At 31.6% G+C, this 14,817-nt stretch overlaps 1 pseudogene; it reads right to left on the minus strand.

The window, feature by feature from the left end:
• Positions 1 to 14,164, minus strand: part of LOC149537662 (protein TUNICAMYCIN INDUCED 1-like) — a 31,051-nt pseudogene extending 16,887 nt beyond the window's left edge.
• Between the last annotated feature and the right edge of the window lie 653 nt (positions 14,165 to 14,817).

Below are 14,817 nucleotides of genomic sequence, written 5' to 3' on the forward strand. Positions count from 1 at the left end.
TAGTTTTTTAAATTTTTGGAGACCTCCTAAGAATGCTTCAAAGTCAAGTTAGGGGCATTAAATGACCTTGAACAGGACCAAAAAATTGGGGATGAGTGAAGCTGGTCCATAGGGCTATAGAGCACTTCGAGAGCTTTCTAGAAATGTAAACAGTTCGTCAATCGAAGCTACGGTTCAAAAGTTATGCCTCCTTGAAGTTCGATTACCGTTTCTAGATTCTTCTAATTTTGTGCTTACTTCTAATGCGACTTCTAGAGCCTTCTATTTGGTCAGTGGATGCCAACTAGAACTTTCTAAGATGTATTCCTAATCCTTAACCCTTCGGGGTCTTTTTAAGAACATTTCTAGCATTGTAAAAGGCAGCCAGGAGTGGAGTTTGAGAGAAGGTATTGGGAGAAGAATTTATCTCCAAATTTATGTTATTGTAAGCCCATAGGGCATGTTTTGAAGTCTATTTTCTTTGTACTGAATGTAATAGCATATTTACATAATTAATCAAATTTTCCCTATTCCTGTTGTGTCCATTCTATGCTTGGGTTGTGTCCCCATCACTGATGGATGATGCGATCAATGAAGTTGGACCCACAATTCAGAGAGAAAAGGGGTTTTCTCCATCACTGGAAGTAAACTTTAGCTCTATGGCAAGTTCAATCTATTTGAAAATTGGATTTCCATTCTTAGTGTTGCTACTAAGGGGTAAAGGCAACTAGATGGGTTGTCTTAGGGTCAGTTCTTTGGCGCCTCTAACCATAACCACAGCTCCATCTACTAGCAATACTTTCTTCAACACCCCAACTTCTACATCGTGCTATAAATAAATAAATTTTTGATATAAATAATCTTCAATGTAAGCCAAAGTTTTCTCACTTACTACTTATGTCTGATCAATGGATTTCAAAATATACTCACGATTAAAAAAGTATATCTTTTGTTAGTTGAAGAGTGGGCCCTAAGAGGAGTTGATAAACACATGATACATCTATTTTAAATCAAAGTATCTTTCATTAAATATTCAATCACATGAGAAAAATACTACCTCTTTGACAGCCAGGTCATGATGTCAAAAAATCACCACAAAAAGCATTGTTGCATTAGGCTACCCAAAAATTAACTACCAACGCCATTAACTAGCTGTTGACTTATCTTCACAGAAAATTGCATGCCTATAGCATTATTCTCATTTTTAAAAATTAAACATGTCATTCAAAAGTTTATTATACCAAGTAATAATAACATTAACATTTCTTCTATAAGTGTCTAATGAAATTGAAATACAAAATATATGAAGAACCCCTTCTAGTAAACAAACTTCAAGACTCAAATAATATTGCCTTAACTGATAGGTTTGAAACAAAAAAATTTAACTAAATTTTGTAGATGGCATTCAGATGGAATAGTAACAACATATAATTTATGTGGTTTGAATTCCCTAATTAAAATAGTGCTACCATATGGATCCATAAAGATTATGGGAAAACAACATTTTCTTCAAAGTCCAAATAGTATGACACAATAGAAACAACCCAATGTTGACAAATCAAGATATGTACCCATACAGAGGACAACTTCAAAGTAGGGACACTTCATAAATTTTCCCCTACCATCCTTTCCTAACAAAATAAGGAAAGAAATATAGCTAACTTGATGTCCCATAAATGCCTAATGTGCATTCGAATGGCTGGGTATGTCATGTCCTAGGGACAATCAACCGCTCCATTGCAAAAAGCCACTTTTTTTTAATATAATTTTAGTGTAAATCTTCCACCTAAGATCAAATTTATTTAATTTTAAGGTTAAGTTTCCACAGTAGAATACCAAACTTTGATCGAAATGATCCACACCTAAATAGCTCATGTAAAGCAACGATAGTTCTCAAATAGCTAGAGTGCATCCTAATAGATATTCTCTCAGTGTTTACTTCCTTAACTACAACCACCAAATTTCCCTCAAAAGAAAATATGACTCATTTAAGAACCTTTTCAATAGGCAATTGATAGTCCAAAGAAGAATTAAGATTCAAAAAATAAAATTGAATTAGTTGTCATAATTCCAGTTAACATTGTTGGTTTCATATTTATTAAAAGCCCCTATGTTCAATATAGCTTAAGCAAATCTTTTTATGATTCTTCATGAAAATTGATCACAAAATGGATATAGTGCATAGTTAGATCCATTCATGTTTGCATCATATTGTACATTTTGGGGCTTTGTCTTTATCTTGAACTTGTGTGCTAGAATAAAAAATCTCCCAATATACAAAAATATGATGACTCTGGAATTCTATATGTGGTTATCTCAAACTTGAAATATAAATCTTGAATGTATATCTGTAATGATCAAAATACAAAAACAATTTAGAAAATTTGATATTTAAAGAGCTAGGAAATTCTGAGATATGTTACATAAGGAGAGTCGAACTACTATCAACTAACTTTTGCAAAGCTGAAATTTATGCATTGGAAATATAAATGAATTTTTTTCCTGCTGAATCATTTTGAGCTTAACTCTAATGTGAGCTATCACTTCAACACTACTATTTTTTATTTAGAATCTATAATATACGATGAGTGTTCAATCAATCTTATCACATGAATAATTAATATTTTGTTAAGATTTTAAAAAAACCTATTTTTTAATAGCCACCCCCTGTTACCCTCCAAAATGGTCATTCTCTGCACTCCCTGTTCGAGAAACTTGGTGTAACATAGGCAGAAATAGCTTTATCTTTATTAGTCCACCTCACATCTCCTACTACCATGGTGTAGAGTCTATATTAGTGCACAAAAAAAATAAAATTCCTATACATACAAAAGCAAGTTTGGAAACAGTTTTATGCAGGGGGCTTTAGGATCTATGATAAAGGATTGAGGTGTCCCGAACTCTTAATGATTTCTAATTTCTTCCTCTCTTTATCTTTATCTATCAAATTTTTTTGCACTTGGTAGGAGCTATGTTGCACTGCAGCTCTTGTTTTCTATGACTCCAAACTATCAACAAAGTTGGAATTATAATGTTACTCATAGAAAGCATTAGTGAAATTCTCAATTTCTATTTTTCTTGATAATGCCTTCCCTAAGAGCCTGTGTCTTAACCAAATGAAAGTTTACAAACTATTTTTGTAGAATAAATATATGCCATGTCTTCTACCAATATTTGTTTGGCACTAAGGCTTTAAAATCATTTGATGGATACACTTTAATTTGTTAAAAAATGGTAACTTCATGAGACGATTTGGGTAAATGACATGAAGGAGAAGGACTTGTACTCCTTTAAAGATTTCTTGTCCATTCATTTTCAAACAAATTAACCCATTTTTCTAAGGAAGGAAGACTGCTGTCATTTTTATCTAGAGCTACAACTTGAAGTAGTTTTTCCTTATCAATTAAGTTTGTTACATCTACATTTCTAAAAATAATTGAGAAAATTTAGAGACAAGTCGTTGCACTTGTGGTTCTGATAAATGATGTTCACAAGTGCAAAAGTAATGGGAGTGTCATTGGTGAAATGAATGTTGAGTATGGATATCATCTGCGTATATCTAACACACATAGCTACCAGAGCATTTTTGATTAAAATATCTAGTGTAAATCCCCTTCTCACTACACTTTAGTAAATGTCTATAACATGTTGGAAGCACCTGTATTTTTTGCACAGGATTAGATGATACCAAAAAGAGTTAATTGTGATACCTATTTGCATTCATTTTAAAGATTATAAAACCCTTAAAGCAATTTTACTGGTGTAAATCTGTCAAACAATTCACCTATCTTTTCAATCACGTGTACAACTAATACTAGAAAGGGATGGAGGATTTCAAAATTGACATCATAGTTGCATTTGTTTAAAATTTTCTAAAACCTTTAGAATAATTTTATTGGTATTTTTGTTAGATAGTTTGTCTAGCTTACCTATAGATATTTGAAGGCATTGTATCAGAAAGCTCGTGTTCTTTTCCTATGGCCAAACATTTCTTTAAGGCATTGTAATTAGATAGGTATCGTGCTTTTCTTATGGTCAAAAATTGATTTCAAGCATTATGTCAAACAATTTGTGTGCTTTATTAATTCTTGAGAATTTCTTTAAAACACTGTGTCAAACAGTTCATACACCCCATTTATTGGTAAATTTCTTTGATGAATTTTGTCAAATAGTTTACACAATTTGTATGCTAGTTGAGATGACATTAAATATTCTATTAAAAGATTTCTGGTTGAGATGACATTAAGTATTCAATTTAAAAATTTACATACCTTAGATATCAACTGATGTCCATACCCTATTTCAATACACAAGTTGGCAAAGAAATTAAATTCGTCAACAATACCGTTAAAAACTAACCTCATGAATAGCCTTTACACAAGCAAATCTGCATTTCCTTTTCATCTGCTAGGTTTCCTATGCGAGTTCCTCAAAGAAGCAAGTGAAATTTTTTTTTACCTTGGAGAGCTATTATTAGGAGATTGCAGGTCATTTAGCATCATCCTCACTGCATCACTATAATCCCTTTATCCATCTCACCCACTGCACAGGCAATTTTAAAGGATGTACCACAATGTTGGTTTCTTAGTCTGTGCTTCCTTTGCTGCAACCTATTTCCATCTGCCTTCCATGACATCTTTTTAAATTTTTCGACATCATTTTTACCATTTTTTATTTGTAGATAAGGCATTTGGTCAGTTGCATAGCCACTTCCATTAACCAATGAAAGTTCAGCATATATTGGTTGAAGTGGATAAATAAATAATATTTTATAAAATTATAATTATTAACAAATATTCATGATCTATTTAATATAACAAGTAATATATTTTATAGCTATTTCATTATATTTATTAGATTTACGTCATTATATATAAATCAATTATACTAGTGAGATATTGCTACGATTTATCAAAGGGTAGTTTATATTAAGTTGATTACCTAAAAACTAATTAACTCTAACAATTTGGATTAATAAATTAGAGTAATAAACTAAGTTTTCATAATGTACTCTAACACAACAATGTGATTATCTTTATCTTCAACAAAAATATGATTGTCAGTTCTATGGAGATGCTATAGCATAACGATAAATCGTATCCTTATTTTTTTATCATATAGGAAGTTTATCTTGGTACACAGTTTCTTTTGAAAATTAAAAAATAATAAACAATATATGAATAACTAACAACTATTTTCAAGAGTAAATGGATAAAACATGAACACTTGAACTAGACTTATAGGATTTCACCTCTGACAAAAGATGTTTTAATACAACACATTTTACCATATTAAATATCATTCTTTTTCCTTGGATCATCCGCGTAACTCATTATAGACTCCAATGCCTCCAAAAGTATATCCTATGTGATATTGTTCCACAACCTGTAGCCCCAAACTCCATGAGCTTTGACTAAAACTTTTTCCTCCCTCACTTTTTTTAGCAAATTGTTTAGAGAACTTCTCGTGACTGGGAACAATATTGTGTTTTCTGACTTTAAATGATTTTGGTGACCATGTGATTGTTTTTCTATAGAGATCCACCTAGCCAATAACATATCAACTAAATTGTCAATAACTAGTAAGCATGCCTTAGTTTGCAATGGGTTGCTAAAGTGGTATGGAAACTAAATTAGTGTAAATTATTTTCTATGTGTACTTTTGTAGAGTAATGAGTTTACTTTTTCTATCACTAAGATTTTTTTTTTTTTGTATTAAAGGGTTAAATGGATAATGCATAGCTTTGAATTAACTATGCATCCACATATAGGGATCCAAACATGATTAAACTAAAACCTTTAAATCAAGAGATAAGTATGTTATTTACTAATAAGCTCATGTGAAGGTTGCAATAAGGAGAGAGGAAGATATAGTTCAATATGTACAGGGTGTACAAGGATCAAGAGAAACAAAGAGAGATAAAAAGAGATAAAGATGAAGAAGAAGATAAATGATAGTATCTTGTACATTCAACTTTTAATTATAAGCATATCTTGCTTTTGAAATGACATCCCTTCTTTCAATCTTTCCCAACCAACATTAGCTTTACGCACATTTCAATATGTATTTTTATTATTTGTAACTCCTCCCACTTGCTAATTTGGTCATACAATTTTTGCACATTATCTTACATGCAATATTTTTCTATTCACTATCTTACATTTTGTATTTGCATCAGTTTTTTTTCGACTAGAATGATGTTGAGCTTCTAATTGAAGGATTCCATAATAAATCAAGCTTTCCTCAAGTGGTTATTTTGTTGAGCTTCTTTCACTATTGGAGTTGGGATTATATTTTTATGAATTTGACATTACTAATTTACTACAAAATAATCTGAAATACTCATGGACAACATGAATTCTAATACTATTGGATGTCCTTGATTTTTGTAATACTTTGTAAATTTTGTTTGATCATCCTACTTACTAGTAGGGAGGCTCTTGTGCATATCACTCTACATGAACAAGTTCCCCTAGAGGTTGGGCCTAGTCAATGAGAAGGGTGATAATTTTTTAGGTATTTAGGCTCTTAGAAAATATGATGTATGGCTCTATTTTTTTTTGGTCACAAGGTAGTAAGGACAGTGTCCTTTATTATTCTTATATTGCTATCAGGATTTAACTGTGTAGTTTTTTAGTCAAACTCATTGACCCATGTTTCATGTGTAGTGACTCCACATGAATGCATCTCTCATAAGAATAAATGGAACACTTATCACTCATTGGATCTAGGTGATGCTCACAGAGGTGAAGCACCAAGACTTCATGGGAGGTCACTCATTCCAATACTACTCCAGCTTGATAGAGTTTTCTCCATGTTTATACCCAAACCCATTTGTGAAACCTTCAGCAAGTATAATATAAGCTTAAGGAGATAGTTACTCCATGTAAAATTAAAAATTAAAATAACATTATATTTTTTACTTCAATTTTTTTATCACATAATATTTTTAATATTTTTAAAATGAAGGAGAATTTAAAAAATAAAAATCTATTACACTCAGTAAGAAAATAATAACAAAGACCATATAAATTTCCTTCTAACATTTTATATTATTACAATATGCTTCACTAATAGAAAATACCTAATGGTACACACAAACCCTAATTTTTCCCATATGAAGCTCCATGGAAGTTTTGAAAAATGATCACTGTCGAGAATTATAGAGGTGCATCTTAGAATTTGGAAAGTTGCATTGCTTTGAAATTTTTAGTTGAACTCTTTAACTAAAATATATGTGATATAGACATTTTTATTGAAATGAAGAAAAAAAATATCAAATTTATATTAAAAATTATAAACTATATTAGTTAAACTAGATATTCTAATACATATTAAGAGTTTTTGTTGTACAAGAACTTTCTTTTCTTTTATTAGTATTCATGACTAACTATTTTGATAAAAAAATTGTGTCCATTAATAAAATTTTCTCTTATATTTATTATTTTATTTTTTAATCAATTGAATTCTTGAAGGAATTCTATTCCTCTAACTACCTCCAACTATCATCATGAAGTGATCTACCAATATCATATATGTTAAAAAGTAATTTAAAATAATACACTATGTAAAAAATATTGAATCTTATAATAATTATATTTTTTATTTACTACCTTAAGATATTATTATAATAATTAAAAACCTCAAATTTTTTTAAAATTTTGAAATATTTATTTAAATATTGTATTTCTATCAAATAATCTAAATGAGTTAGATTTATTTAACTAACATACCGTTTAACAAGAATGTAAATAGGTACTTATTGGACTTTTAAGACAATGCAATCTAAATGATAATACTTGAAATTAACAATGATATGATAGAATTAAAATACTGCATACAAAAAGAAAATGAAAAAAATCCATGACTTGTGATGATTTGATAGTAGTTCATTGATTTTTATACAATTTGGACTAGTAGAACCTAATATTTAGCTCCTCCTATGCGAATAGTAAATACCTTTCTTGTAAATATATTTAAATCATAAATATTTATTGTATTTATTATAAAATTATTTTATTTCAATGTTTAGTACTCATTAATTTAAATTGGTTCTCACTATTTACTAAATACAAAAATGTTAAATTATAATGATAATAAAAATAACATTGTATTTTATAAAGATGGTTATTACATGACGTTAATGTGATTAATATACATTATATGTTGACATTATAAAATACTTAATTGATAATTAATCTTTTTGATATGTAGAGATGGACTTGGAATTTTCTTTTGAGTGCATGGAGATTTTTTTATTTTGTTCAAGATTTTAGATATAAATTTTGAGGAGTTCAGGTGCAAATCAGGGAGATTTTGAGTTTATCTTTAGTTCACTATTAGTTGAGTGGGCATTCAAGGGAGTTAACTAATAATTATGTATTGAATGACATGAGCTCAATTGGGGAGTAATAAAAGTTATGAATTTTTTTAAGAATGTACTAATATGATAAAAAAATCATTCATCATTCATTTAGTCTTTTGTTTTGGGTGTCTGATTAGTAGTGACCAATTATTTAGTCATTTATTTGATCATTTATTTAGTTACTTATCTTTGTCTAGCCTTATAATTTTACCTGATAATCAACTTAGTCATTTATTTAGTCACATATTCATATAAATATCAAAATATTACTATAATGTAATCACATTTAGTCATGTGACTAAAATTTTTAGTCTCATGACTAAATATTTTAGTCATATGGTCATTTAGTTACCAAAATTCTACTAGTGTTAGAAAGTGTTGATGATTCATGGGTTTTAGATTCTGGTGCTTCATTTCATGCTACACCTCATAGAGGTTATTTTATTGATTATGTCCAAGGAGATTTTGGACTTGTTTATTTGGGGGATAATGAACCTTATCAGATTGTTTGAAAGGAAAAAGTTAAGATTAAGTTGTAGAATGGGAATCATTGGCTACTACACGAGGTAAGACATGTTCCAAAGCTCAGTAGGAATTTAATTTCAGCAGAAAAACTTAGTGATAAGGGTTGTGTAGTTACTTTTAATGATAAAAATTAGAAGGTTTCAAATGGTTCCTTTACAGTAGAAAAAGGTGTGAAAGTAGGTACCTTATATCTTTGTACAGGTCATATTGTTCCTTCTACTTTAATTGTTTTAGAGATAAATGAATATTAAAGAACAATTGATGCAATTGAGTAGGGAGAAAAAATAGCTACTATAAATTTTTATATAGTGCTATGGCACAACTGACCTAGGCACATGAGTGAGAAATGTATGAAAGTACTTCATTCAAAGAAAGTTTTACAAGGTCTGAAATGCATCAATATGGATTTCTATGAAAGTTGTGTGTATGAAAAACAAAAGAGAGTGAGTTTTGTGAAGACTGGGAAGGAAAATAAAAAGGAGATATTAGAACTTGTGCATACCGATGTATAGGGATTAACTCAAGTATCTTCCCTTAGTGGCGCTCACTATTATGTTACCTTTATTGATGATGCAACTAGAAAAGTATGGATTTATTTCCTTACATAAAAAATTGATGTATTTCAAACTTTCAAGAAATGGAAATGCTTGGTTGAAAATGAGACTGGTAAAAAATTAAAATGTATCAGATCTAATAATGGTGATGATTATTGCAATCATGAATTTGAATATTATTGCTCCACTAATGGTATTTGTAGATAGAAAATTGTTCCAAGGACTCCATAGGAAAATAGAGCGGCAGAATACATGAATAGGACTATAATGGAGCATGCAAGGAGCATGAGGTTGCATGTTGGGTTTCCCTTACACATGTAGGTAGAGGCTATCAATACTACTATATATTTGATTAATAGAGGTCCCTTTACTCCTTTGGGTTGTGGTATTCTAGAGGAAGCATGGACTGGTAAGAAGGTGAGTTATTCTTTCTCAAAAGTTTCAGTTGTGAAGAATTTTCTCATATAGATTCTAAAAATAGAATTTGTTGGATATGGCATTAATGAATTTGGTTATAGGCTTTGGGATTTTGAAAATCATAAAATTGTAAGAAGTGGGGATGTCATATTCAATGAGAAAGTATTGTATAAAGATTTGTTGCAGCAACATGAGAAGAAAGAAGATGATTATGTAGTGCTGGATGATACTCCAAATGATGATATTCTAGCCATTCCTCATGATGTACAACAATCACAACAAAAAATACCACACACACCAGTGAATTAGATGATTAATGAGGCAAATTAGTCCTCTAGAAAGATTTTCTCCCTCTTTGTATTCTATTTTACTTACTGATGTTAGTGAACTTGAATGTGATGATGAAGCTATGTAGGTGGATACTAAGATTAAGTGGGAGTCTACAATGAAAGAAGAAATGGAATCTTTGCTAAAAAATAAGACTTGGAATTTATGCAAATTGCCTATAGGTAAAAGGACTTTACAAAATAAGTGGGTCTACAGGTTAAAAGAAGAAGATGGAGGTAAGAAAAGATTTAAAGCTAGGTTAGTTATAAAAGGATTTTCACAAAAAAAGGGCATTGATTTTGATGAGATATTTTCTATTGTTTTTAAAATGACTTCTATCTATACTATTTTAAGTATTGTGGCTACTAGAGATTTTCTTTTAGAGTAGCTTGATGTTAAATAACCTTCCTTCATGGTGATTTGGATGAAGAGATATATATAGCTCAGCCACAGGGATTTGAGGTCAAAGGTAAGAAAAACTTAGTGTGCAAATTGAAAAAAAAATTATATGGCTTAAAGAAAGCACCTCGGCAATGGTATCTAAAAATTTTATAGTTTTATGCATGAGCATGAATATAGTAGGTGTCATTCAAATCATTGTGTTTATTTTAAGAGGTTGGATGATGATAGCTATATTATTTTATGTTTATATGTTGATGATATGCTTGTAACTTTTTTTATTTTCTAGTGGGTTATTTATTTTTCTCTGAATTGCTAGTTTTTTCGTGCACTTTTAATAATCTTGCTTAGGTTAATAAAGCATGTCTTATTTAGAAAGTGGTTGTGAGGTGTCACATTCCTACATATGTGCATCCATTATCTATCTTAGGAAGATACTTTGCTATCTTTAGTCTGATAGATGGTTGATTTTCATTTGTCATTGTTGTCACCTCCTCCCTCTTCCTAGTCTTTATAGGCATGCTACTTGACTTGTATTTGTAATTGGTTTCATTTGCATCTTCTTAATGCTATTTTGCTTCCAGCATTTGCATTACTCTCTTGGAGACTAAATCTATGTTGCTATTTTGATTTTATCCATTGCATTCATACTTTAGATATCTATTCTTTGCACTAGTTTTCTGAGTTATCAATCTTTTCAAATTCTAACATGGTATCAGACCTTTTCTATGTGCAAGAGTAGACTTTAGTTTCCTTATTTGAGAGATTTGGGCGGGGGGGGGTAATAAATCTTATTGTAGTTTTTTTGAAAATTGAGTTATGCTCTTCTCTTGTATCTTTGGATGATCTTGACAATTAGAAAAGTTTGATAAAAATATTTTTTCTCTGGGTTTCAATCTCAAATCTGACAACCAATGTGCATATTTAGAGTTTTCAATCAATATTGTAGGTTTCAAAATGTCATTGATGGACTTAGGAAGTTGTTCTAGCATTTGCATGTCATATTTTGGTTGTTGGGATCATTTCTTGATTTTTGGAGCCATTTTTTATTATTAAAGGCATCTAATTTACACTACAACAACATCTTTTGTACATCAGCAAGAAAATTGTTTTCTAGGTTTTGTTCGCAGCACCAAAAAACTATCTAGGCATTTTTTTATTTTTACATGCAAGCTCTATATTTTGTAGAATCGAGCACAGAAAGCTATAGCCATACTCCTCTCCATTGGTGGTCACAAATTTGAATGCAGTTTTTAAATGTCTCATTCTTGCTCATATGGACTTTGATTTTGATGATTCTTGTTATGACCTTGGCTATTTTTTGTGCTCTATCCACTAGTGGAGTTTTTTTTTGATTTTCATGCATGAATTCTTCAAAAATTGTAGATTCTCAGTCATGATTGTGCGCAGTTCTCCTTTTTGAAACTTTAGAGGATCATAACTTTCTCATACAACCTCGTATCAAGGCGATTGTTTTTTTGAAAGTGCATAATTTTTCAAATAGATTGTAGTGGTACTATTTGCTTCCTTTATTAATGTTCCCAAGTTTCACTTTCAGCATATGCTCTTCATGAGGGTTTTGTAATGCATTGAAATCAAGACCACTTAGTGGTAGTTGTAAATGTACTAAAATAAAGTGCCAATTTATATTTCTTTGAGGGGGGTGTTGGTGTTTGAAAATGTTACCCATTTCCAATTATCCCCATGAGAATATGACACATCTAGGGGCAGCTAACTCCCATTATCAACATATCATTTCAAACACAGGACCAACTATAAGGCATGACCCTTCTTCTACTTCAGGCTCTGCAAAACCTAGGCAGGTAGACTTGTAGATTCTTTATATGGTACCAGTTGTCAAAGCATACACTAAATCTATTCAAAGCAGACAAAACCCTTATTTCTCCTAAGAACTCATGAAATAACACAGACCTACGATAGCTAGATGCAGATCTATGAACCTCATAAGCTGAGTGAGGGCATTCTATGATAGCTCTTCAACATGAAAGGGGAAAAGCGTTTAATTTTGATGTTGATTTCAACAACCCTTAGATATGCAGTAGTGAGAAAGTAATGACCCTGTAGCTGATCAGTGCCTAGTCCATTGGGCAAATTCATGGATCACAAACATACATATGAATATCTGAGACATGTGTGTATCTTCAGATATAGATCTATCTATTTAACTTGTAAATAGACATCTATGTTCATTTTAAAATCTCGTTCTTACCTGATATCCTCCTCAATAAATCTACAACCCTGTTGATTTCTATGAAGTATTTACACAATTCCTTGAACTATCAGCAATAATGAAACAACATACAGTCTTAGGGGACTGCAACTATGACCTAAACTCTTTGTTCAGAGATCGTAAAACATTGAAATTCAATGAGAATGGAGACAAGATTCAACTGAAACTTAATTATCTGCTGCTCTTTGCATTATTTCCTTGAAAATATACAATCATATGCATGAAATGAAAGACATGAAACAACCTAATAGATCTGAACTATCTATATTTATCTTCCTACTTCCATTCACATGAGAGAAATTGTTGAAGAAAATATGTGGTATCACAGTATGGGAACATATCAAAACTGGATCCAAAATTTGGTATCTCAGTAGTGACTGGTTTTTCTCCCTAGACTGGAACCCCCACCATGATAGAAAGAAAGAAAAATATAGAAGAGAAAAAATTCCCAGATTGAAACTGAAGACGACAAGTGTCCATTTGGAATCCCATCTTGCAACTGAAAACCTCTTTCATCTCTCTACCATTTGATCTGATTTGATTTCATCATTGCCTTGTAACTGATTTGCAAAATATCTACAGCTGAATGATGAAATCCATGATTTGCTAAATATCTAATTTACATCAAAATGCTGATAAAACTTCATCTAACTAACTCAAAAATGCCCCCAGCTGAATTCTCCTTGTCTTTTATGCATATTCAAGCTATTAACTTGCCAAAAAACACAACTGAACTTCTTGGTCTAAAAACGGTTGCAATTCAGGTACCCGAAAGAAAAACTCTTATAGCTTGAGCCAACTACTACCTATGCAAAAAATGACTCTGAAATTAGATAGTTCATTTTTTCCCAATTCTGGCGGTATATTGGAGTTCATATCTAGCCTCTCAAAAATGCCCAGAATCTCATTTTGAAAATGACTCCTCCAGTAGAAACTCAAAGTTTGCAACTTTTAAATTTAAAATTTGAAAGTTTTAAATTTATCTAAAGTTAAAACTTTAGAACAAATATCCCCATTTGAAATTCAAAATTTTTGACGTGTAAACCATTTTTTGGAATAATAATTTAAAATTATTATTTTTTGTATTTCAATTTTTCTCTATGTTTCATATTGGGCCCATTGGGCGCCACCCGGCTACCATGTGGCAGCCCCTGATTGGCTGGCTTATTCGCCACCTCATTACCCCTGGCCTGCTACGTCACCTACCTTCCTGCTCCATCGCCATGTGTCAACTGCCCGCATTCTCGCATTATTTAAACCGAGCGCAACTTCATATTGTGGAGATGCGGAATGCGTCGGATCCGGACATGTGTCCTCATCTGGTCGCATCTTGGTTTTCGACGCCATGTCATCTTTATAGCATTTTTTTTTTAATTTTATTTTATTTGCATCCAGCTGACGTCACATCCCGACCCCACCTTCCACATGCGTTCGGCTTCCAAAAGCCCTTTTCACTAGACACTATGCACTTTGTGTGCGTTAGTACTTAAAGGCTGCTGAATACATCCCCACATAGAATGTGGGATAAACACTTTGTATTTTCCTCAAAACCACTACCTCTGAACGTGGAGACCTTGCAGACTTTTGTTGCCGACTCCCCTGCCTATTTTTTTTATTTGCAACACTGGGCATCTTTGGCGCCTTTCAAATTTGCGTGGGCTGCCTGTATTGTTTAAAATCGACTCCTCTTTTAATGTGGGTCTACTTGAGTAATCTTTTTTTTAATGGCGTGAAGACTCTTGTGCATGTGAACTCACTTTTTAATATGTCTTCCTCCATTTTTGACCTGCGCTACCCACTTTCTTTGTAAGAAGTAGTCTCCTCCTCTTCAAACGCTAATAGAGAACTTCTCCTATCATTGACTCCCCAAACACATAGTGTCTTGGGTCTCTTCTTTTTAAAATGTGGGGGCTTTGAATTAATGATGCATCTTAATGTTGTGATCAACTGCCGATTATGGAGCTCTTTACTTTCTTTAACTTTGGCGCTGATTGTCGGCA

Source organism: Cupressus sempervirens, chromosome 9 (genome assembly GCF_028749045.1).
Source record: "Cupressus sempervirens isolate cs-2001-9-10 chromosome 9, ASM2874904v1, whole genome shotgun sequence".
In the NCBI taxonomy this organism is placed as follows: domain Eukaryota; kingdom Viridiplantae; phylum Streptophyta; class Pinopsida; order Cupressales; family Cupressaceae; genus Cupressus; species Cupressus sempervirens.